Source organism: Ambystoma mexicanum, chromosome 10 (genome assembly GCF_040938575.1).
Source record: "Ambystoma mexicanum isolate Mex_15411 chromosome 10, UKY_AmexF1_1, whole genome shotgun sequence".
Taxonomy (NCBI): Eukaryota; Metazoa; Chordata; class Amphibia; order Caudata; family Ambystomatidae; genus Ambystoma; species Ambystoma mexicanum.
The window spans coordinates 791,793,461-791,816,719 of record NC_090932.1 but is presented as its reverse complement, the minus strand read 5'-3'; the positions used below and the strand labels follow the sequence as shown (position 1 = coordinate 791,816,719).

At 45.8% G+C, this 23,259-nt stretch overlaps 1 long non-coding RNA gene across 1 annotated transcript in view; it reads left to right on the top strand.

The window, feature by feature from the left end:
* The window catches only part of LOC138491753 (uncharacterized), a 319,224-nt gene that overhangs the window by 73,573 nt on the left and 222,392 nt on the right, over positions 1-23,259 (top strand). The gene's annotated exons all lie outside the window — the stretch shown is intronic.

The window sequence follows — 23,259 nt, the reverse complement described above, 5'->3', positions numbered from 1 at the left end:
CCTTTGCTCCTGGCACATTGAAGCTCCCTGGGCGGAGGTTACCTCTTTACTCAACATTTTCTGGAGGTTGCTCTCAAGGGGCTTCCTTGAGCCCTTCGAAGGCATAGGCGGCTGGTATTTTCCCCTAGTCTTGGACATTGTCACTTCTCATGTCCCTTCTTATGGGGTTATTCGTTCTCTAATGCCCTGCGTCCTGCCAAGTGAAGGCTTCTCCCAGCTTTCCTCCTGATACGTGGGGATGCCCCGTATCTCGCAGTGCCCCCTTAAAATGTCAATGCAAATATGGGATGTTGCTTCATCGCCTCGGGGGCTCCTTCGAGCTAAGTATGGCTTGCCTGTTGGGGGCTGGGAGGGACTCCCCTGTGTCACCCCCCAACTGCTCTTTGAGTGAGGGCCTTTTTTCCTCCACCTCCTGACTCGATAAAGATCTTGGCCCTCTTTATCTTATATTGTATGCGCCTCAGGTCTGGTTAATGCTCACCCTGTAGCTTGGACCCATGGGGTGGCACTCTCACTTACTGCTTGCCCCCCCCTGGGGGTTAATGCTCCTTGACGTGGAGCTCTGGCCTTCCAGAGCAGTCACAGCCTTATCCTGGACTCTCCTTCAATATGGATTCCCCCCCCCGGCCCTCTGGCTCCCCGGGTTTGTCACTTCACTTCCTCCGTGTCAGGATTATGCTCCCTGGCCCCTTATTGTGGTCCAATTTCGTTCCCCCTGATGGAGTCGGGGACTTGAGAGCTGTTTTTCTCCCCTTGGCCCTGGCTGCGCCCTGCCGCCTCTTCCACTGAGGTGGAATCCCCCCTCCCCCTGGTCTCCTTACCGCTGCTTGTTTTCCGCATGGACCGTTAGCGAAATACGTGTCCCGATCAGCTCTTCCCTTTGTGCGTTCTCCTGCACCAAGATTGGGGCCTCCCGCAGCTCTCTCTATGGCGGTCAGATTAGCCTTCTCCTAGAGTGCCCAGGATCTTCACTGCGATGCAGTCACTTGGATCTTCTAAGTTCTCCTGGGGGGCTCCTCTGCTCTCCTGGGGGGGGTTCTTCTGCTCCCAGCGAGGTCCTCTTTTATCTGCTCCACGCTTTCAGTCGGAGCCTCCCTCGCCGGCTAGTTTATGCGGGCGGGATCGCCTCCTGGGGTCCGCCAGCGCTCGTTTCTCTGGGTGTTCCCGCTCGGATTTATAGGCGTGCGAGTGTTGGCCCCCTTCCGCCCTGGCTTTCCACGTCTCCAAACTGCTGCCCGGGGAGGGCACTGAAGCTCAAAAGAGGCTGTGGAGGACACTAGGTTCAGGAGAGCATCGATCACGGTGCTCTCCACTCGGCAGCCATCTTTGAATCCATGCTGGTTATTTTAATAAGGGAAGTGCTGTGTTTGTGGTGAGATGTGTTTGTAATGTGTTGCAGTGTTTTTAAAGAATAGGCAAACTGTGGCCTAGTGGTAATCCAATGTCACATTGTAGTCAGAGCAGTGTTTGCTGTCTTATAGTAGTGGTTGGAAAAGAACAGTATATATGTAAGATCAAGAGTTGTATATAAATACTTTGGTAGTATACACATATGTGAGAGCAGGTGGAGAGTGGTGGCACTATAAGGGATGTAATGAGAAAGGTTGAAAAGTATGACATTTACATGAGATGAAAAATGGAAAATGCTGTGCGTTTAAAAATGTTTCTTTTTTAGGAGCATTTTGTTGAAAGTTAAATCATGTATATGTGCATTTACAGCATCACTGTGTGATACAACATAATTGTAGAAGATTTGTAAATGGCACTTGGTGTGAGGAAGTTTAATATGTTGGTACTGCATGTAAGTAACTGCCACTTGATGTGACCAGGTGCAGAATGCTGCAATACATGGCATTTGATAGAGTGGTTAAAAAAGAGAGCATGCTTATTGAGAAGCTTATCACAGGGTAAGTATCAAAGAAGATGAACCAGGAGGTTCTCGGTGGAGACCGTTTCAATTTGGAACAAGGGGACTGGGTCTCAAAATATAGATAAACAGCAAAAAAAGGTTGTCCCCTTTCCCATTCTCAAGGTTTAAAATGAAGCTCCTTATATAGTGAGGGCCTAAACTTGTTCCAACCTTTTCCTTGTCTATGTCATCACTTGGTATTGGACAAAGAGACTAATGAAGAACTCGTCACATTTCTTGGTGTCAGCCAAGGTCAATGTCCATTCATTAGGACATCCTTGGCCAAACTACTATAGTGTGCGTCCTCTGTATGCCAAACAAGAGAAAGTTTAAAAGGAATGACAGAAATGTAGAACAACCGTATATTTGCAGGAGAAATTTTTATATATACAGATTATGTGGTGCAAAGACATAAATTAACCATGACACATATACTTCATGTAGGTGAAAATAAAACAACATATGATATATTTCACTTGCAATTCTTAGTACAACATTTTCATAAATGCGGTCCTAGTTGGTTGCAAACAAACACATATATGAAAGCAAGCAATACAATCTTAATTGTGTTAAGGAAATTCCCACATTGATTATGAGGAGCAATCTCCTCTGGGATTTGCAATTCGAGCAGGGTTCAGTGGACTAAAGAGCTGCTTATGTGTGGACAAGTTAATCTTTCGTTGCTTGCTCCATTTCTTGGGTGTCCCTAAGCTCAAATTCACAAGTAGACCTTTGAGGTCTGGGTCTTTTGGACTATAAGGATATCTCAAACTGTAGGCTAGTTTGAGATATCCTTATAGTCCAAAAGACCCAGACCTCAAACTGTAGGCTAGCTTGAGTTATCCTTATAGTGCAAAAGACACAAAAGACCCAGACCATAACGTCCCTGTAAGCTAAGCAACCATAACTTGTGCCACCAGTGTGCACTGCAAGGACTAACACCCATGACATCAAAGATGCCATCACAAATCTCATTCATGACATCACTTATGGCATCAAATGTGTGGCTCCCTCTTTTTTGTTCACTGACATAAGTAGGCCAGGTGCTTTTCTTCACTAACAGTAAATAAGAGTTGAAAAGGTTCTGTCTTTGTGTACGGCACCCTTCTGATATGTTGTTACACTACTTTCCTTAGGGTACACTCATATGATGTCATACATATACATATAGGGGAAGAAGAAACCGTATGCATGAAGATAATCAGTTATGTTATGAACAGTTTCTGGTAATAGTGCTCCTTTTTTGCTTACTTTAATTTCCCTGTATATGCTCATATTGGTATGCATTGTGGTTTCGTTATGTTTTCTGTACAATAGTGTAATTATGTAGTTATTAAGAGAATGGTAGGTACTTCTTACATGTTTCACTGTAATGAGAACTGTAAAACAAAAGCATTCATGATGTCACTATGTGACATGGGAACATTTTCAATATTACACTTCAATGGGACATGGTGCAGAGAATGGCTTTGTTTCCACATGAGTTGGTTCATGTACTGTAAACAAGTGTGTAATACAATGGTGCATATAGCCATGCATTGCTCAATGACCTACTTCACTCTTGGTAGTTCTTCCAATGATGTTTGATAGTTTTCTTGCCACCATAACAATAACAATCCCTTGTGGAGGCTTCCCATGAAAACTGAATGCACATGTGATGTCGACGGCAGCAGGTTCCGCATGGCTGCATGTTGTCCACCACCTGGCAATGCGTGTGGGAACGGACGTTTATGTGTACTGCAAGTGCAGGCATGTGTAAATGTGCCTCTGTGTCCTGGTAACATCAGCACTCTGCAGCATATGCGAAGGAACGTTAATGTGGTCGGGGCGTGCACCCACGTCCTACAGATAGGTATGCAAATAAGCATCCCAGCTGGTGCACCCCATAAGTAGCCAGCATCTTCCCAAAATGGTCAGCCCACGTGTTGCGCACTATTAGTGTGTAGAAAATTGGCAACAGTGTGCATAGTGCACCCATGCACATGCACACAACGCAGTGTGGCCAAAACGCGTCCAGCAGATAGTCATCCAAAATCATACATGCCAACATTCTGTGCCCAGAAATGTGTAGAGATGTTAACGTTTCAACAATCGTACCTACCATATCGATGACATAACAGGAAATGATGCCACATCAACTACACGCAATGAAATGACAGTACATAGCATCACAAGAAGTTATTTCACATTAACTTTCACCTTATGACACCACAGGAAATGACCACAGTTTGCAAATGGCCTTCAAGAGATCACAGGAGCGCAGTGCCTGTTGGGCTCCATCCCATATTCTCTGACCCATCATGATAAAGAGAAGTACCAAATGAGTGACTTGTACATAGTGTCATAAATTTCTTCATTAGTAGAACACAATTTCCTCTTGAAACATCAATAACAACGATGTAATTCACCATTCACTTTGGATTTTTAGAACTCAATGAAACCTAGTGAACAATGTATGAGATCAAGACACATGTACTACTTCTATGCAAATGAACCATTTTAATAGGTCTTGGTAAAACAACCGACATGTTTGTAAGTAAAGACGAGCAAGTAAAGAAAGTGAAAATGGTGTACTCAGTAGGTAAATGCAGTAACGTTTTAAATAGCAAAGAGTACCTTGACATCAAACAGATTTTGGTTTGTAGAGGCCTAACAAAAGCCTACACTTTTTAACAAAAAACAAGTGTTCTTGGTGTTACAAATTGTAATGTTACATTGAAATAAGTAAGCACCACAGAAATGGAGCCAAAATATGGGCAAACATACAATACAGGGTTCCAAAATCAGGGGAGCTGGGAGCAATGTACATGCTACGTGTAGCAGAGAAGGGCCTGACTAGCTTAACACTCAACAGATAGCCGGAGCTACATTTGACTCCCACACAAACTACTGCCAAACAAGCACAACTATGTCAATTTTGGACAATCTGTAATTAAACATTATGACACATCTACATCAAAATCATTCCAGAAAAAGTCCTTAATTATTCAAGAATAAGTCCTCTACACGTGTTTCACCACAAAGTGTGGATCTTCAGGAGGTGCAAAGTACTCTTATGTTGATTTATCTTACTTATGATTTCGCAGTTTGTTTTATAATTTCACCAGACAATTTATCAATGCTTTTTGTACTAGTTGAATGGAATGGGTATCTTTTTTTTAAGAAAATTATTTTCGATTATAGCATTTACAACTACAAACATCCAAAGAAAAAACAGTTCACATAATAACTAGCTCACAATGTGCATAATGTACATATTTACAGCCCCCCCCCCACGGGTCATATCAACACAGAGAAATAATCAGTACATTGTGAGGAATTTCCCCCATATTCTCTCGAGTACAGTAAGCTTTCTGTTTATCCGATAAATTACTCTCTCCAGCTAGTCCAACCAATGCATTTCATCAATCCATATCTCAATCAGAACAGGGTTCACCATCTTCCAACCTCTCAATATAATTATTTTACCCATCATCGCAACCCGATAGATCAATTTTTTCTGAGACGTGGAAAGATCCTCCAAAAGAACATCACTACCGAGAATTAAGGTCTTAAAATCAAAGATGATTTTGTCATCTAACACAACATCACAGATCCTACCAAATTCAAAGCAAAAGCTCTGTACTCCGGTGCAAGTCCATAACATATGTTCAAATGTGCCAGTGTCATGAACACAAGCCCAACAATCGGAGCTATCAGCCATAACTCTACTGAATAGCCTTTCTGGAGTCCAATAGACCATATTGATGATTTTAATCTGCCGGGACCTCTCTGTCAAACTTAAAGAGCAAAGCCTTGTGTTTGCAAACATAAGTGACCAGTGATCTTCATCAATAGTACTCCCAATCCTTCTACTGCACTCTTCCCTCAACAAAACATTGCTTTTCAATTCTCCTACAAATCAATCCATAAACCCGACTTACTAGTCCATATCCACCCACTTTTAGTTTCTGCCAAAGTATGTTAACATCAAGGCTTCTCTCCAAGTCAATATCGCCAATAGCTTTCTGAATTTTTTGATAATCACTCACACTGAAATTCGAAATATTAAATTTTGATTGCAGTCCTCTTGCACTCATCCATCTTCCATTTTCAAAAAGGTCGCTTAACCACTGTACGCCAGCCAGAAACCACTCTGACCAAAACAAGGACTTCCCTTCACATTTAATACCCGGATTCAACCAGATAGAGGCGTTAGGATCCCTCAATGCATCATATCCCAAACAATTATTCAGACTCGTCCAGGAATTGAATAGACATTTCGTCAACGGGTCATTAACACCACGTTGTTTCTGTACAGTCGTTAACAAAGCTCTGGGTAGTAAAGGACCAAAATGAGTAGGTATCGAAAGTCTAAGATTCTTTAAAACTAACAACAAATCATCGGCATATAACCACACCTTTTTTTGCATGCCCCAACAACTCACACCCTGCAGATTCTTTTCTAACCTTAGTGCTACCGCTAGCGGTTCTAAACCGATGACAAAAAGTCATGGGGACAAGGGACATCCCTGCCTCGTTCCTCTCTCCAATTCAAACACTTCAGATCTTAGACCATTGGTATTCACATCAGCCGTTGGTTTAGAATAGAGCAGTTTTGTCAAAGAAATGTATTTTGAACCAATTCTCATTTTCTCCAGGATCTTAAACAAGAATTGCCAATTTACCCTGTCAAAGGCTTTTTCAGCATCTATAGAAAGGACGGCAGAATCATCTGTTGACTCAGTAGCCACAGAAATAGTGCATAGCAGTTTCCTTATGTTACCTGTAGTACTCCTCTCCTTTACAAAACCTGATTGATCAGGGTGAACCAAATTTTGGCAACAGATTTTCTACTCTTAAAGCAAGTATTTTGGCCAATATTTTATTATCAACATTGAGTAGACTAATGGGTCTGTAACTTTAAGATAAAGTCTAATCTTTTCCTCTTTTCAAGAACACTGATATCATAGCATGCCGTGTTGTAGAGGGAGTAAACCCTCCGAATGGGAGGACCTAAACATGTTCAACAAGAGAGTCATAGCAGAATTGGGTAACCATTTCTAAAATTCAACTGGTAGACCATCCGGTCCAGAAGATCTACCTGTATTTAGTTTTCCAATTGCACTCTTCACCTCATCCAATGTTATATCTTCATCCAAAGTATTTGATTCCACCTCCGAGATCTTAAGAAGTGGCAATCCTTCCAGGAAACCACCATCATCCATAGAAATATACGATTCATTTCTGTACAGATCTGAGTAAAAAGTCTAGAAAACCTTATTAATTTCTTTTGGTTTGAAATTGATCAGGTTATCCTGGTGTCGGATGGAAGTAACTATTCTTTCTGACTCTCTTTTCCTCAGTCTAAAAGCCAGCCATCGATCGCATTTTTCCCCCTTCTCAAAGTGTGTACATCTCTGTTGAAAGAACATCCTATCCGCTCTATCTGAAATTATATTTTTTAATTCCAATCTCAAGTGTTTAAGTTTTTGAATCAAAACTGAGTTTGCTGGACTAAACATCAAATCCCTTGTGCTATCTTTTATATTTGACTCAAATTCCAGATATCTACTGTCAGATCTTTTCTTCAAACCACTTGCCAAACTGATGAGCATAACACGTACCGTACACTTGAATGCTTCCCAAACAGTACCAGGTCTGACTTCCCCTGTGCAATTTTCCTTTACAAAATATTCTATTTCTGTGGCAGTTTTATCCATTTCTTTTTCATTGTCTAGCACCCTGGTATTCAGCCTCGAAGTATAATGTTTGTTCAAAGCAAAATCCAGTTTCACATCCATGATAACACGAGCATGATCCGTCAATATTATATTACCAATTTTGGTTGTTAAATAGTTTTTGGAAATTCTTCCTGACGTTAGTAATATATCTAACCTTGAATATGTCATATGTGCCCCTGAATAGAAGGTATATTCTCTGGTCCCTGGATTCTCCATCCTCCATCCATCCTTCAAATTGTGTTCCTCCAAAAGATCCCTCAGAGCTCTGGCGTGCATGTCAGTAAGCCTGCCACATCTAGAACCAGACCTATCTATACCCTGGTCCAGAACTGTATTACAATCTCCACCCAAAACAATGTTCCTTGACCCTAGATCCTGAACAATTTGAGCAACCTTCCTGACAAAAGAGCCATCATCTACTGTAGGGGCATATACATTACAGAAAATTACTTCCGTGCCTTGAATATTTGTCAGAATGGCCACAATTCTACCTTCACTCTCATTAATCTCTTTTATAACTTTAATAGGGGCAGAGTGCCATACCCCTAGATCTTGAGCTAAACATGAACCCATACACTCTTCTAACTCATCCTTTCTTCAGATCATCAAGCTCCTCACAATTGGCCTTAAATCCTCTATAGTTAGATGTGAACCCCCCCCCAACCTCAATGTAGATGCACAACACAAGGAACAGTGAAAAATATGAACTCCTATACCACATACCAAGATGTCCGGCGCCCTGGACACCTCTCCTAAACCTAAAATTAATTGAACTCTATAATAAGAAACATTTAGTACGTAAACGAACCAAACCTATACCTAAAACCATTCATTAAGAACCAATGTCATCCCCAGTTCACTCATCCAAAATAAAATATCTACAGTACTCAAATAACCCCTGCACTCACCCATACAAAGATAACCAGCTGGCCCTAAATAGAAATGTCCCGACAAATCAGCACAATTCCAGCGCATTAAAGATAGGCACGTAAAAGATATTTGGACAAAAATAGGCAAACCTGAATCCCCTGAAAAGCTCTGCCGTTCGAGATTCCAGAGATTATAGTGTTCAAGTAACCATAACCACACACTATCTCCCAAGCTGATTCACCCAGCTCTTCAGTCATTAAATCAAGTAAGAAACTATAGGTACTGTACAACATCACAATATATAAAAGTACACAATATGACTATCATATCATATTACAGTTCCATAAAAGATCTTGTAACAGTTATAGAAACTGAGCACATCAGGAATCCCATAACAGGCCTCAAACAAACCAACACACTATTTAAGATCTTGAATTGACTATATTCTGAAAAATCACCATATATCCCATCTAATACTATCAACCTAATTCGGGCATTGCAGACAGTATTTGCTCATATCTAAGAATCATCCAATTGTATCTGAACCAACAAATGAACAAATGAAATAGAGGACAAATATTTAGATTCTCTCATCCGGTAGTATTAATTTAAATTCATTGAAGTCTATTTGTAAATTCTTCATCATGGATCATATATCCCTAACTAGCTTCCAAAATAGACAAACAGTTGCATATTCCCTTATCTATTCACTTTGCATATCGAGATCCCAACTTAGTCATAAGCTAATAGATACCAATATACACAGATCAAATAATCAACGAAAAATACTTCCTCAATGCAATTAACCACCCATGACTGAGCACCCGTGTAACCCTATTCCATCCACTCAATTATCTCGACAAGTAGGCAGACAGAAGGGGGAGATGACACCACACTTATCTTTTGGAGGACTGTAACAGATATACATATGATCCAGGGGGGGCCTGGTAACAACACAATTTCCAATATCTCTCAGCAGGCTTCGATGTAAGTACATTGCACATCCACTGGAAGGGGCCCATTGTGCAGCCATGCAGATGACCAGATTGTCCATAATGTCACAGAGGTCTGTACTGACCATAGCAAAATGTATGAAGTGCATATGACCATATGACCCAGTGATTATAGGTACCCTGGGGGAATATCCGTGCACCAACTCTCAGCCAGCACTCAAAAGTAACCTTGTAAAAAACATCACACTAAACATATAAACAAGTGACATCTCAAGGAAACCCCCCGTATAGTAACTGCTATCAGAGTGTCACGCCCACTTTCTCACAGAATTAAATGTCAGGATTACCATATCTGAGTTCGACATGACCTTTGTGAGAGGGAGGCACTATAAAAACATTTAAAAAATACTGCAATAACCGGTTACAAAACGCAAACCGGAACTTGTCACAAACGGAAATTGCCTTTCATTCTCCTTCACCACATAGACCCAGCATATAAATGAACATCTCAGTTTTCCGAGAACCAGCCAAGAGGAGCCGGTGAAACACAATGCCAGCTCAGTGGAATGATAAGATGCATGGGAGAAATCATGCTCACATATGACGTCTTAGATCATGCCCCTTTGCCAGACCACTTGGGCCAGAATATGTTAAACCAGCTGTACAAGTTAATGTGCGTGGGCCAATCACATATGGAGTAATCAGACAAACTGCAGACTGCCTTGATTTCCGGAAAAACAATAAATAGCAGTAAAATACACAAATTCTGACATATGGGTGATTCCAGATGAATGTCCGCACAATTGCAGTCATTTCAGACCTGTTCCTTGTCCCCATCATAAGAGTCTGTCCTCAATTTCCTTACCGCGAGTTCCAATGTTGAATATTTAGCTCATTACCTTCAGTTCCCTGCAAGGGATAGCCATTAAACTCCAGCGCATCCTCGGCATCATGCGACTGTGAGAATGGGGCAGAATTAGGGCGAGGTAAGTAGGCCGCTCAGCCAGTCAGGCAATGCTCACATTAGTTCTCGTTTTGGGTTATTGCGGCTTCAATAGAGCACTGCCACCACTTTCCTACACTCTTGGCACTTATGGCCTGAAAGACATGGGTTTGGATAGTAGGAGCTGAGGAGAAGTAGCGAGAATGCTTTCCGTTGTGTTGCTGAAGGGTCTCGGCTCTGGGTGCTGGTAGGACATGTGTGGTATGTGTATCCAGAACGAAGACCCAGTGTAAGGATACTGATTGTAGTGGGCCTCACGACGCTCGCCATGCGAGCAAGGCTAGGTTGTTGTTTACTGCAGGGCTGGATGATTGAGGCCGCAATGGCGACTGTTCTGATGGAGTCGCCTGCAGTGCCCGAGTGATCAGTCAATCCATGTGTGGTACACGATGGGAAGTGGAACGGTCGACCACATCAACGAGGGCCGCAGACAACAAGCCATACAAAACAATCTAGAAAAATTAAAAAGAAGATACAAGCCTCACCAATTCTTTCATGCACTCATCAACACTCAGAGCTTCTCCAGATGGGAAATCTTCGTCGGTCGGGGGGCATCAGATCCTGCAGTCAGCCTTAAACAGCCTGCTTGTGGGTAGCACCGGCCATTAAGTCGCACCAAAACTTCCTGATCCAATCACGGCGAATGAACACACAGGCTCGGATGAAGTCATCTGATGTCCCCACGCATGTATGCCCAACGTGCTAGGTCCTTTCCTCTATCCATGAAGACATTGCTCGGAATGACGTGCAGATGAAGATGATGACTGTGAGCATTTCTTGAATTATAAATTCGTTCAACTGTTATGTTGACCAGGCGCCATTTTAATGTATAAAAACATGTATATATAATATCTTTGAAGGGTGTATAAATATATAGTAAAAAAAAGTTTACCAGCAGGGATGACATTGGTATTGAAATAGGAATCAATCCATTGAATTAGAGGCATTTTTCAGCGTGTTCAGCCATTTCACAGCTTCAGTAGGATCTGATGTTGTCTTTTCACCATCTGGAAACATCATTGTTAGCAGGTTCATCCTGTTTAAAAAAGCCTTCACACCTAGAGACCTTGCCAAGTCCTTGGGTCCCTTAAAGGATTTCCTGACCTCCAACACCTCCTTGGGGTAGTCTGGTTAGATAGAGACTTTGTTGCCTTTGAAACATGCAGCTTCCTTACTCCTAGCAGCCCTCAGTATGTCCTCTTTGCTTCTCGTATTCATGAAGGAGACCAGGATCTGTCTTGCTTTGTGTCCCAATTTCCTACCCACTCTGTAAACATTATCATTGTCTACAGAGGTAATATGATCACATTTGTAGGTAGTCTTTAACACTTCAATCACAGTTTGAACCAAATCCTCCTCTGCTGATTCTTCAACACCCACAATTCGCAAGTTCTTACTTCTAATCTTAAAATCAATCTCCATAGTCTTCACAGTCCCTTTGTGGAAGTCATCCCTTAGGCTTTTGTATGCTCTGTAGCTGCCTGCTATTTCGGAAGACATTGAAGCAGTCCCATTTTCTAGAGCAGAAACTCAACCATCAATCTGGGAAACTTTCATAGAGAGATCTTCCATAGAAGATTTGACATCTCCTACATCTTGTGCTACTTTACTCGAATCTTGCGCCACTTTCAGAAGGAGGGAGTAGATATCCTGTGGATTAGCTACTGCCATCTTAGTGGCTGATTTAGGCTTCTTAGGGATGGGGTTATCAGCAATTTCAATCTTCTTTTTTGTTGAGTTCATTATCTTTCATAATCCACAAAAGGAGAGGGCCAGGAGCTGCAGGATTATGCTGCTGCCTCCGTTGCCTGCATTCCAGAATCAAATGGAATGGGTTTCATAATCCAATGTTTCTTTGATGGAGAGGAAGAAGGAGATACTTCTTTCCTTGGTGGCCGTGAGCAGGAGTTTCTTTATTAGGACAGTTTATCCTTTAAATTTGCTTTTCTTTTGCACATTGATTGTATTCTTCTGTGTTCGGATTGGTTAAAAGATTGGATTGTGTATAAGGTCTTTATAAAATTATATCACTGTAACCAAGAGCCAAGTATCCCTAGGTAACTAAGATAAGTTCATGGAACTAAGACAATGGGCCTCATTACAAGTTCGCCGACCCGGAAGCCGTAGATTCCGTGACGACGGCAAGGTTGCGGAATCAATGGCCGATTACGGCTTGTCGGTCGCGCGCACCAGACCAACGCAGAAACGGTGTCACCGCCAGCACGTAAACACCCACGGACATATCGCCCCAATAATCAGTGGAAAAACCGTGACCGCCCCCGCCGGCAGGGAACGGAATCACCAGATGCAGAAACACCATGATCGCGAAAACCGGAAAGAGAGAGGCGGCCATTATTTAAACCACAATCCATTGCCATCCTCACAGGCCACATCACCTCCCTAAACTGTGAGAATCATCCACCACAATGACATCAAGGATTCCTGCAAGAAGACAATGCAAGCAGAGGTTTAGTGAGGCAGAGCTCACAGTGCTTGTTGAGCACATAGTGGAACATGCAGAAATGCTGTTCAGTGCAGACCAGCGGCGCAACACCCAGCAACACCGTAAGGAAGTCTGGGCAGAAGCAGCACGCAAGTGCACTGCAGCATGGGTGGCCCTACGCACTGTAAAGGACTGCCACAAGAGGTGGGATAACCTCCAGCTGAGAGTGCGTAACCTCATCGCTGCACACCGCCTGCACAGCACTGGCACCAGTGGAGGCCCATCATCCCCATTGAAACTGCAGTCATGGGAGGAGCGGTGCAGCAGTGTCCTGCACCTTGAGGGAATACAGGGCATTGGCGACGCAGAGGCAGGAGTGAGCCCACCTGCTGATGCCAGTAAGTGCACAATGTACAAAGCCATTAGTGTGAATGAACCCCAGGAGTGACCCAATGCACCCATTGATGCCCCACCCCAGCCAGGGCAGGAGTGACCCAATGCACCCATTGATGCCCCCCCCCAGCCAGGGCAGGAGTGACCCAATGCACCCATTGATGCCCCCCCACCCAGCCAGGGCAGGAGTGACCCAATACACCCATTGATGCCCCCCCCAGCCAGGGCATTTGTGACCAAATGCACCCATTGATGCCCCCCCAGCCAGATGACTAGCAACACACACTCAGTACATGCACCCTGGACATACACTCAGTGCGTGACTGAGTACAAGCTGTGACACACAGACCTGAGTGCATCAGCAGTCAAATGTGTGTACATGCAATTGGTCACAGATCGTTCAATGTGATGCATGTGATGGACCCATCACATACCACCACACGACTGACAGCATGCCCTCTGTCTCCCCACAGGCACAAGTGACAGCGACAATGCCCAGCAGGCGACACAACGTCCATCTGCACGTGGCCGACGCAGCCAACCTGCCGGGGATGAGGATGCAAGCACCTCTGCGACACAGACACCAGCACCAGCTGCAACTGGCATGGATGTACCAGCCCACGTGACCATCCCTGTACCGGCTGCCGCCACACGCTCCCACCATCGCCACAGAAACCATCCTGCAGGCTGTCTGCACTGCGGAGGAGGCTGCATCCAGTAGCAACAGTGCCCCTGTCATGCAGTATGAAGATTGAGGACAGGAGGAGGAGGACAACATGGATGACCTTTCATCCCTCCACAACTTGCAGTTCAGCCCCCCCCCTCACTGCACAGCCCCATGAGGTCACCAACACCCTCCATGGCAGAGATTAGTGCAGGCATGCAGCGTATGGAGGAACAGCAGGTCACCCTATCCCAGCTTGTCGAAAGGCAGCTGGAGTAGTCGAAGCTGCAGAGGGAGGAGGCGGTGAAGCAGCAGGAGGAGGCTAGGCTGCTGCGGGAGGAGTTGAGGCTGCAGCGGGAGGAGGCGAGGCTGCAGCGAGAAAGCAATGCAACATCGGTGTGTCGGCTTTCCAGGGTCATCGGGCGTTTTACCACTACAAATGTCAACTTGGCGCGCCATGTCCGGGAATGCAACAGTGTCATGTACTCCATCGCCGAGTGCATGTATGTGGCCCAGCAGGTGTTTCTTGGACGTGTGCCACCAGTCGCGCCACCAGTGCCATCCACTAGCACCACCCCAACAAGCTCCGTCACTGGCAGCCCACGGAGGCGCCCCAGTCGGCTGAGTGCACCCTCTTGCAAGGACGCTCATGCACATAAGCACGGCCGGAAATAGTGCCATGTGGGAATAACTGTCCACAAGACAATCTGTGAAACATTGGGTGAATGTGGGTGGGTACGTTTGGGTGGTGCAGGAGGTCCATGATGGGGTTAGTGGTCTGTGGCATGGTTGGGGGTGGGTACGTTTTGGTGGTGGGGGAGGTCCATGATGGGGTTAGTGGTCTGGGGCATGGTTGGGGGTGGGTACGTGTGGGTGGTGGGTGGGCACGGGTGTACAGCTTTCCTATCCAATTCACCTTCTTACCTGGTTTGTTGACAATAAATCACTCTTGAAATGATTTTACGAGTGGACATCCGTTATTTCATTTGCAATCAATCCATTTATTGACATGCATCATCATAATCATGCAATGCTGTTCATGTACAGTCTCTCAAAAGTAAATGCGAATGAGTGCATCCCATGCATGCTGTCCATCATGTGCCCCCCCTGCGAGGGGGTGCAGCCATCCCCATTGTCATCTTCATCATCTTTTTCACCATCCTCCTCTGTGTCTGGGGACAGAGGGACGTTCCTGCGCATGCACATATTGTGCAGCATGGCACACACAAGCACTATTTTACCCGTCTTCACTGGGTTGTACAGCAGTGACCCGCCAGATCTGCTCAAGCAGCGAAACCTGGCCTTCAGTAGGCCAAATGTCCTCTCGATCATGCCACATGTGCGGTCGTGCGCCCTGTTGTAGGCCTCCTCTCGCCTGTTCCGTGGCCTCCATACCGGTGTCATCAGCCATGGCATGAGTGCATATCCTGCATCACCTACATGGGATGTAAATGGAAGGGACATGTCCGTGTTTGTGGTATCCATGTCTTGATCAGTTGCAGTGCAATCATGTGTCATTAGTCAATCATCCATATGGGGCAAGCAATGGTCTGACCAGTGTTTGAATGCCATTCCTGGGTCATTGTTGTCCACATTGGTGCTTGGACATTGTCCAACGACTTGCTGTGCATATATAGTTGTCCTCGTGCTCATTTGTGGTTGATAAGTTTGGCATGGTGCAGTGGTGTACATACATGTAGTCAGTCAATGGACACTGTGATGATGTGGTCGATGCACAATGTTGGATGTGCACTCATCATATGCATTGGGGGGCACCGGTGCATTGGGTGGGTGGGTGGAATCATTGCCTCATGTCGTATTGGCTTGTGCTACCAGTACATGTGTTGGTTGTGCATCTCCTTAGTCAGGGTGTGTACGGGCACACTGTGCCCACTTGTGATGTGTAGCTTTGGAAAGTGTGGGTTGTGGTGACTGTCCATTTCATTGTCCAGGGGGTGATGCATTGCCAGTTGTAGGAACCCAGACACACAGGTCATTGCCCTGGACACCCCCCCCCTTCACAGGGGACGTGCATTGGCAGCTGTACTCACCCAATAGCCATGTGCTTTTTCCAGCATAGTGTTCCATATACCGGGGCAATGTCGAATTCCGCAGGACCATTGACTCATGTGTTGACCCCAGAAAACGTGCACAGCATGTGTTATCACTTGTCCAGCGTCACATACCATCTGTATATTCAGTGAGTGGTATAGTGTCCTATCGCGGTACACCCTCTCCATTGCACGTGGTACGGTCAGGTCTATGTGGGTGCAGTTTACTGCGCCAATGCAATTTGGCATGGCCGCAATGGCATGGAAGGCCAACTTGGTGGCAATGACCTGGGGGAGGGTACGGGGAGGGCAATGTGTTCCGACACATGGCGCAGCAGGGCATCCAGTACCTGGTCCTGTATTCTTGAGAAGCAGGGCTGTGACAGCCCGTGCAGCTCACCAACAGTATGCTGATAGGTTCCAGTCCCAAGGAAATGCAGTACCGAGACCACCTTCAGCAGGGGTGGGATTGCCGTCCAAATGCCAATGCGGGTGCTGATGTCGTCTTCAATCATGGTGACGATGGACATGATTGTTGGACGGTCCAGCCGGTATAATGTGTGGATCTGCCCTGGGGTCAGGTTCCAGGGTGAGGCCCTGAAGCGGGGTATTGGCGGCAGCCTGCGGGGTCATGCCGGCTGCACATTTGGGTTTGCTATGGGTGCTGGGTTTGCTATCTGCCGCCTGCGCCTTCTCCTCCTCTGCACCATTGCTGCCACCATGTGCACTGCTGCCCGTAGGTTCAATAGGCCCAGACCCAATGCTGCTACAGCGGCTGCCTGCATAGTTGTGTTTAGAGTTGGCCTGAGTGTGGGTGTGGCCCTTTTGTAGGCTCCCAGTGGCCTGCTGGGTCCAGCTGGGCTCTTTTGGGGCACCTGTGGCCTGATTCAGCTCACCTGACACTATTTAACGGCATCTCCGCGGTGGCGGCGGTACTGCCACAGTGTTGACGGTTTTACCGCCAATTTTGTGGCAGAGTTTCTGTGTCCATGCTACTCGTAATGCGCACAGTGTTACCTATTGCCAGTAAATGTGGGTGTCTTTGTGATGTGTCTGCCGACGTAGTTATCGGGTGTGTTGACTCCACGGTGGCAGTTTCGGGGTGGTGTTTCCGGGATCGAAGGTCAGAATTCGCCAGTCTGGTAAACTGTGCCGGTACGGTTTTACCAGCTTTGTTAAATTCGGACCGGCGAACTCGTAATGAGGCCCAATGTAATGCAACAGCGCCTCGATGCCATTGGGCTGCTAGTGTGCTTTGCAAATCCTAATGAATAAATACAAAAATAAATAAAACATAATATATCACTCAGTTTCCTACACATACTATCTGATTTCACAAGGAACAGATACAGTAGTGGGGTTTGTGAAAGGTGCATAAAGGCTCAAATAATACATCACTGACTTTCGTACACAGTCACTCAGACCTCACAAGATACCCATACACTGGTGGGGGTCTGTGCAAAGTGCATTAGCGACTTTCATAAAATATCACTCAGTGTTCTATACAATCAGTCATACTGCACACAGTACACAAACACTGCAGGGGGCCTCTGAATATTCTTGAGCAGTATGTCACAAATGCAAGTGACAGGCCTGGTTAGGCTGGGGTTAAAGAGTGTCTCTTGAAACTATTTCTAGAAGAAATTGGGTGTATTTCACTTTTCGCAATGGTGGAATGGCTAAAAGTGTTGTCCTACAGTGTGTCTGCAACTACCACCACTTTCACTCTGGCTGAATATGCACAGTAGTGGAGAACATTATGAACGTCCCTTCCTGTCACCCACACCCGCAACAGCGGCAGTCCCCATTGTCCCAATGTCAAAGGTAGCTTGCAGAAAAAGGGAGCATAAGCACATGCCGTAGAAGTGCTGTTTAATGTGTGTGCGCCTTTTCTGAGCAGCAGAGTGCGGCATATAGGTTTGCCCTGCAAGTAATGGCGCACTACATCTGCTCACCTACAGTGTGTCTGCAACTAGTACCAGCCATGTGACTGTGCCTAGGTACGCACAGGAGTTGCAAAAATTATGAACGGGCCATGGTGGCACCTACACCCGCAGCAGCGATAGTCCCCATTGTCGAAATATCATTGGTAAATTCTAGAAAAAGGGAGTATACGCATGTGCGTGTACCCAAGTACGGCGATGGCCTTGTCCAAATGAAGTGCAAACATTTCTTCTTGCATTTCCAGTTTCTCCTTTGCAGCACGCTGTCATTGCGTACTGTTACAAAGTTCCACACGCTTCCACCAATGACATTGAAGAGGTCTGCATGTAACAGTATCAGTTCTGTACAATCGCCCTCTGCGTACACAGCCCGCCTAGATATGTTACTGCGCAATCCCTATGGCTCCATAGTCCCATTTCCATCGGTGCCATCCTGAAAATGTCCTGATGTGGCTTTTGTGCAAGTGTGGGGGCATAACGTGCAACCAGGGTAGGGGAAGTTTGTTATAAGGGGCAGCTCTTAAAAGAGCTTTGTTAGTTTTTGTATTTTAAAGGCTTCTAGAGGAAGACCTTCTTTTCCGTTTTTTATTTTAATTTCTGTTTTCTTGTGCAGACATTGTTAAAGTAAACTCTTCACCGCATCTTGTAGACGGGCAAACAAAGCAGCATTACCAATGGGCGACAAAGAAATGCCATCTGGTTGGAAACATTCTGCATTTCCACCACAAATTAGGTCATTGTTGCAGAAGAACATCCCAGCAGCGGACAAAAAAGTGTACATGCTTCCGTTGATGAGACACCTTCCTGCGTCAGGCTCGGAACAACATCCATGAGCAGTGGCCCACACTCTTTGCGGTGTTATCGATGAGAACAGCACCTTGTCAGTGGGAAAAAGCCACATCACTAGCTTTAGCAACCTCTTTAGTCGATGGAACAAGCCTAAACAAGACATTTAACCCATGTGCATGCCGCCGTAGTGGAGGACGATCACGTCACCTCTACCGAAACTTGCCAGGTCTTTGTAAAGTGCATCCATGTCGGCGAAACTGCCCTCGTACACACCGTTCCACAATGCGACCACTCCTTCCAACCCGAAATTCCCATCAAAGTTTCTTTCCAGGGCATACTCATGCAGATTTAGTAGAAAGGCATCACCTATAGGCAGCACAATAGGTTTTGCCATGTCAACCAGTCTCACTACGCAGAGAATAATGTACATCAGTGTGAACGCCCCTTCCAGTGAACCACACCCACAGTACCTGATTGGATAATTCCGAAACTCCCATGTTCATTGGACAACAAGGTAAAAAGTGCAGGTTGTTGCACGTGCGGTTCCCAAAGTATCGCGAAGGACGCACCCCAGGAAACCAGTACCAGTCCTTCTTCCCTTTCCACTGCCTTGTATTCAGCACCAACTCATTGAGTACGGGTAAATGGGCGCACATGATTCCACCAATGACATCGAAGACATTACCATCTAACACTGGCTGTACTGCACAACACTTCATGGGTACCGTTAGAAAATCAGTCTGCAACTGTACTGTCACTTGCCAGCACCTACACTACATATTTCGGTAATAGATTGCAAAATGTGTACATCCACATTCATCCACCTGCGCACCCACTACCACAAATGTAAGGTACCAAAAATGTTTCTGCACTATGTGTATTACTGTGTTATAAGTACCTCTGCGCCCGGTATCCGCCACTGAGCGGCCATTACGGTCTTTAGAGGCATACTGTTTTTTTTCCCATCCCCTACCATGTAGTGGCACGTTAGTGATATGTGCTTGCAACGTTCTCATTGACCCATATCATACAGTGTAATATCCACACAGGAATTCCTTGCTTTCCTTCCCACAATGTTTTCCCCACTAACCCACCTCCTACATAAAGTGTACAAAAATGGCATCAATAGCAGCATTAATTGTATCGTAGGGGAAAGCAACTTTCCAAAAGATCATTGTCTGCATAGCTGTACTTCTGGGTAGGCTGCACTATTACAGCAGGCTCTTTTTAAATATGCCCCCTTGCACTCTCCGCCCTCTGCAACGCATCCAGAAAAGGAGTGCACGACTTGGGATGGTATCTGTCCTGCACTGAAATGTCGCCAATAGCTCCCAGTTGCTGCAAACAGTAAAGGGAGAAGACTGCATTATGCAGAAGGCCTTCTGGCCCCTGGGACCACAATACCTTCAAATCTAACTCCCTATATATGTGCATGCACAAGCTCTTCCCTCATCCGTCTCCAACTCCGTCAGGGTCACGCGCTTCTACAAAAAAACAATTGTTGGTAGATGTGCTTTTTCACCTGGGGCATCCCTCTGCCACATGCTCCCTGCCTCCTTGACAGTTGCGGGCAACCATCGCCGGTGCCGGAAACATCTCCAAGTCGTTCTCTTTGCGTCTGCTGTTTCTGCTCATCTCCCCAGCTAACTGCATGACGTATACTTAATGTGCACTACTTACCTGATGACTCTCTGATGTCGAACCCATGTCACCTCCCCCTGCCAGGCGAACCCCTACACTGGCTTTCTAGCAAACCACGCAATTGAGGACTGCTTCCTGTGTGCCTAACAGTGTATCCACCACCTTGTGTGTGCACTTATCCATACACTTGCCACAATTGGCCCATATTTTTACTTGTTGTCTTTTCTTCTTCCCATGTACTGTACCTTCCCCTCCCTCCACCCATGCACTTGGGGGATCTAAGTCACACCTAGCCTAGTAGGTTCATTGGGCCTCATTGCAAATCAGGCAGTCCGGAAATAACGGTGGCGGTAAAACCGCCGCCACTGTTGTTTCCGGACCGCCTGATCACAACTCCTGCAGGCGGGAGGTGATGTTCCCGCCAGGTCTGACCTGGCGGGTTTAACACCGCCCGCCTGCAGGCAGACGAGGAAACACCAGCAGCATTACGAGATGCTGCCGGTGTTTCCATGATCCCCATTCCCATTGAGTCCAATAGGACTCAATGGGAATGGGGATTAACACCATTCCGCCTCCGTGATTCCCGGAAAACCGGGGTTGTAATGCCCCGGTAATTCCGGGAATCACAGAGGCGGAATGGTAATACGAGTCCGGCGGTAACCAGGTGGTTTTACCGCTGCTGTTACCGCCGGACATGTAATGAGGCCATTGTCTCTATCTCCCCTCTGTTTGCCTTCCTTTGCCTTGTTGTGGTTTACTACACGCGTGTGTAGGCGCATTACGAATCCCGTAGCATACAATCGCACATCATATTATATCATGCACACAATGCCTGTCACTTACCGTGTACACTGCAAAGTTGTTGTTTGGTTTCGGCACTACCCCCTTATTGTACAGTTGTCAAAAAATATTGGGCACACGCAGCACACCTTGCATGTTACTAACTCCAAATAAATACATACATTTGATGCATACACCCAGGCTGCCTGCTCCTTACATTGCTCACTTCCACCTTTGCCTTCTGCAGTGCTTTGTGCAAAGAAACCTTCTGGTACACTTTTTCAGTACACACCTGACCCACCAACCTTATAAACAGTCTATTTCGCTCCACAGTTTCCTTTCCATGGCTCCCGTCCAGAAAAGGGCTGGATGTGGCACGTGAAAGCGTAACGTTCAGCAAAAACCGCTGACTTTTCGTGGTTGGGTGTCTTAAGGGGGTGGGTGTAAATGTGAAACAGGATCAGAGTTGGGTCTGTAGTACTGTCTCAGAAAATAAATGTGTTTTTAAAAACTTTTTTTTGTCCTGTTTTTGTTATGTACATGCTTGCTTACACATTTTTTTGTTTTTTATGTCTTTTGATGCGTTCCTGTTCCCTTCTCCTCCTCACACTTGTACCTACTGAACGTCAATGCTTCTCTTACAGTTCTACAGGATTGTATGCAAAACAGCATTGCCAATGGAGGGCAGAAAAATTCAGTTTCCTTGCACTGAGTGCAAATCTTGCTCCTTAATGCTGTCATAGTTGGTGCTGAACATCCCAGCACTGCATATAAAGGCACACATGCTTCTGTTTATAAAACACATCAAGAGCTGTAGCTGTGGGCAAATTACAGCCTAATGTGCAACACGTGCAATTACCTACAGCATGTGCTTGCCAACGCATAGCACCTCACTGTGGTTGTTCCACCAAGAGTTCAATGCTCTCTGCACCCATTATTCAAAGGTCACCATCCTCGGAGACAAACAGAGACAACTGTACATGGCTGCAGTATGGTATGCTGGCCGGCATAAAGGGATAGGCTCTTGGGTGCAAAACCAAATATCTACAGCCCTTGGCCACGTACCCAATACTGTAGGCCTTACCTACACCCAGCACAACATAATGGCCTCATGAAACAGAAAATGTCCCACATACCACAATCCAGAAATGCAACATATAACGGGTGGTGCAAAAGTCAACTGATATCAAACAAGTAGCGCAATGTGGCTCCCTAATGGGCAAGGTAGTGGCATAATGGGTACCATATGGTACCGGGCGCATATCAGGGCACTTGTGCTGTTCAACCACATCTACAAGGTCCTGCACAAACATTTTTTCAACATCGCCACCAGGGGACACATGCGCACTTAAAAGTGCATGTCAGCGTTCTGGTGGCGTGCTATTCCGCAGGCCTAGCCTCTTCGGTGACAGGGCTACGGGCTACAGGCTTTTTGCCATACACCCAACAGTATTGCCCTTGGCCGCACCGAGCTCAGCATAACAAACTTATGCAGGTGAACAAGTGGGCAGGTACATGCAGGTCACCCCTAGCCACTTCTAAGCCTCCACTACTTCAGCACTTCTCCCACAGAACACACCGGAAGGGTCAGTACTCCATTAAGTCCAGGCATATACTACACAGTGTAAGAATTGCAACCAACCCCCCCTAGCATAAAGCAACATGTTATGCAATGATCACAAACCTGGTACAATATGGTACCGGATGCATATCGGGTCACTTTTGCTGTTCGACCACGTCTACAAGGTCCTGTACAACCATTTTTTCAACATCGCCACCAGCGGGGACATGCAGACTTAAAAGTGCATGTCAGCGTTATGTTGGCGTGCTATTGAGCAAGCCTAGCCTCTTCACTGACTACCCTATGGGCTACAGGCTTTTTGGCATACACCCAACAGTGCTGCCCTTGTCCACACCCAGCTCAACATAACAGACTTATGCAGGTGAACAAGTGGCCAGGTACATGCAGGTCACCCCTAGCCACTTCTAAGCATTCACTACTTCAGCACTTCTCCCACAGGACACACTGGATGAGTCGGCACTCCATCAGGTCCAAGCATATACTACACAGTGTAATAATTGCAACCAATCCCCACA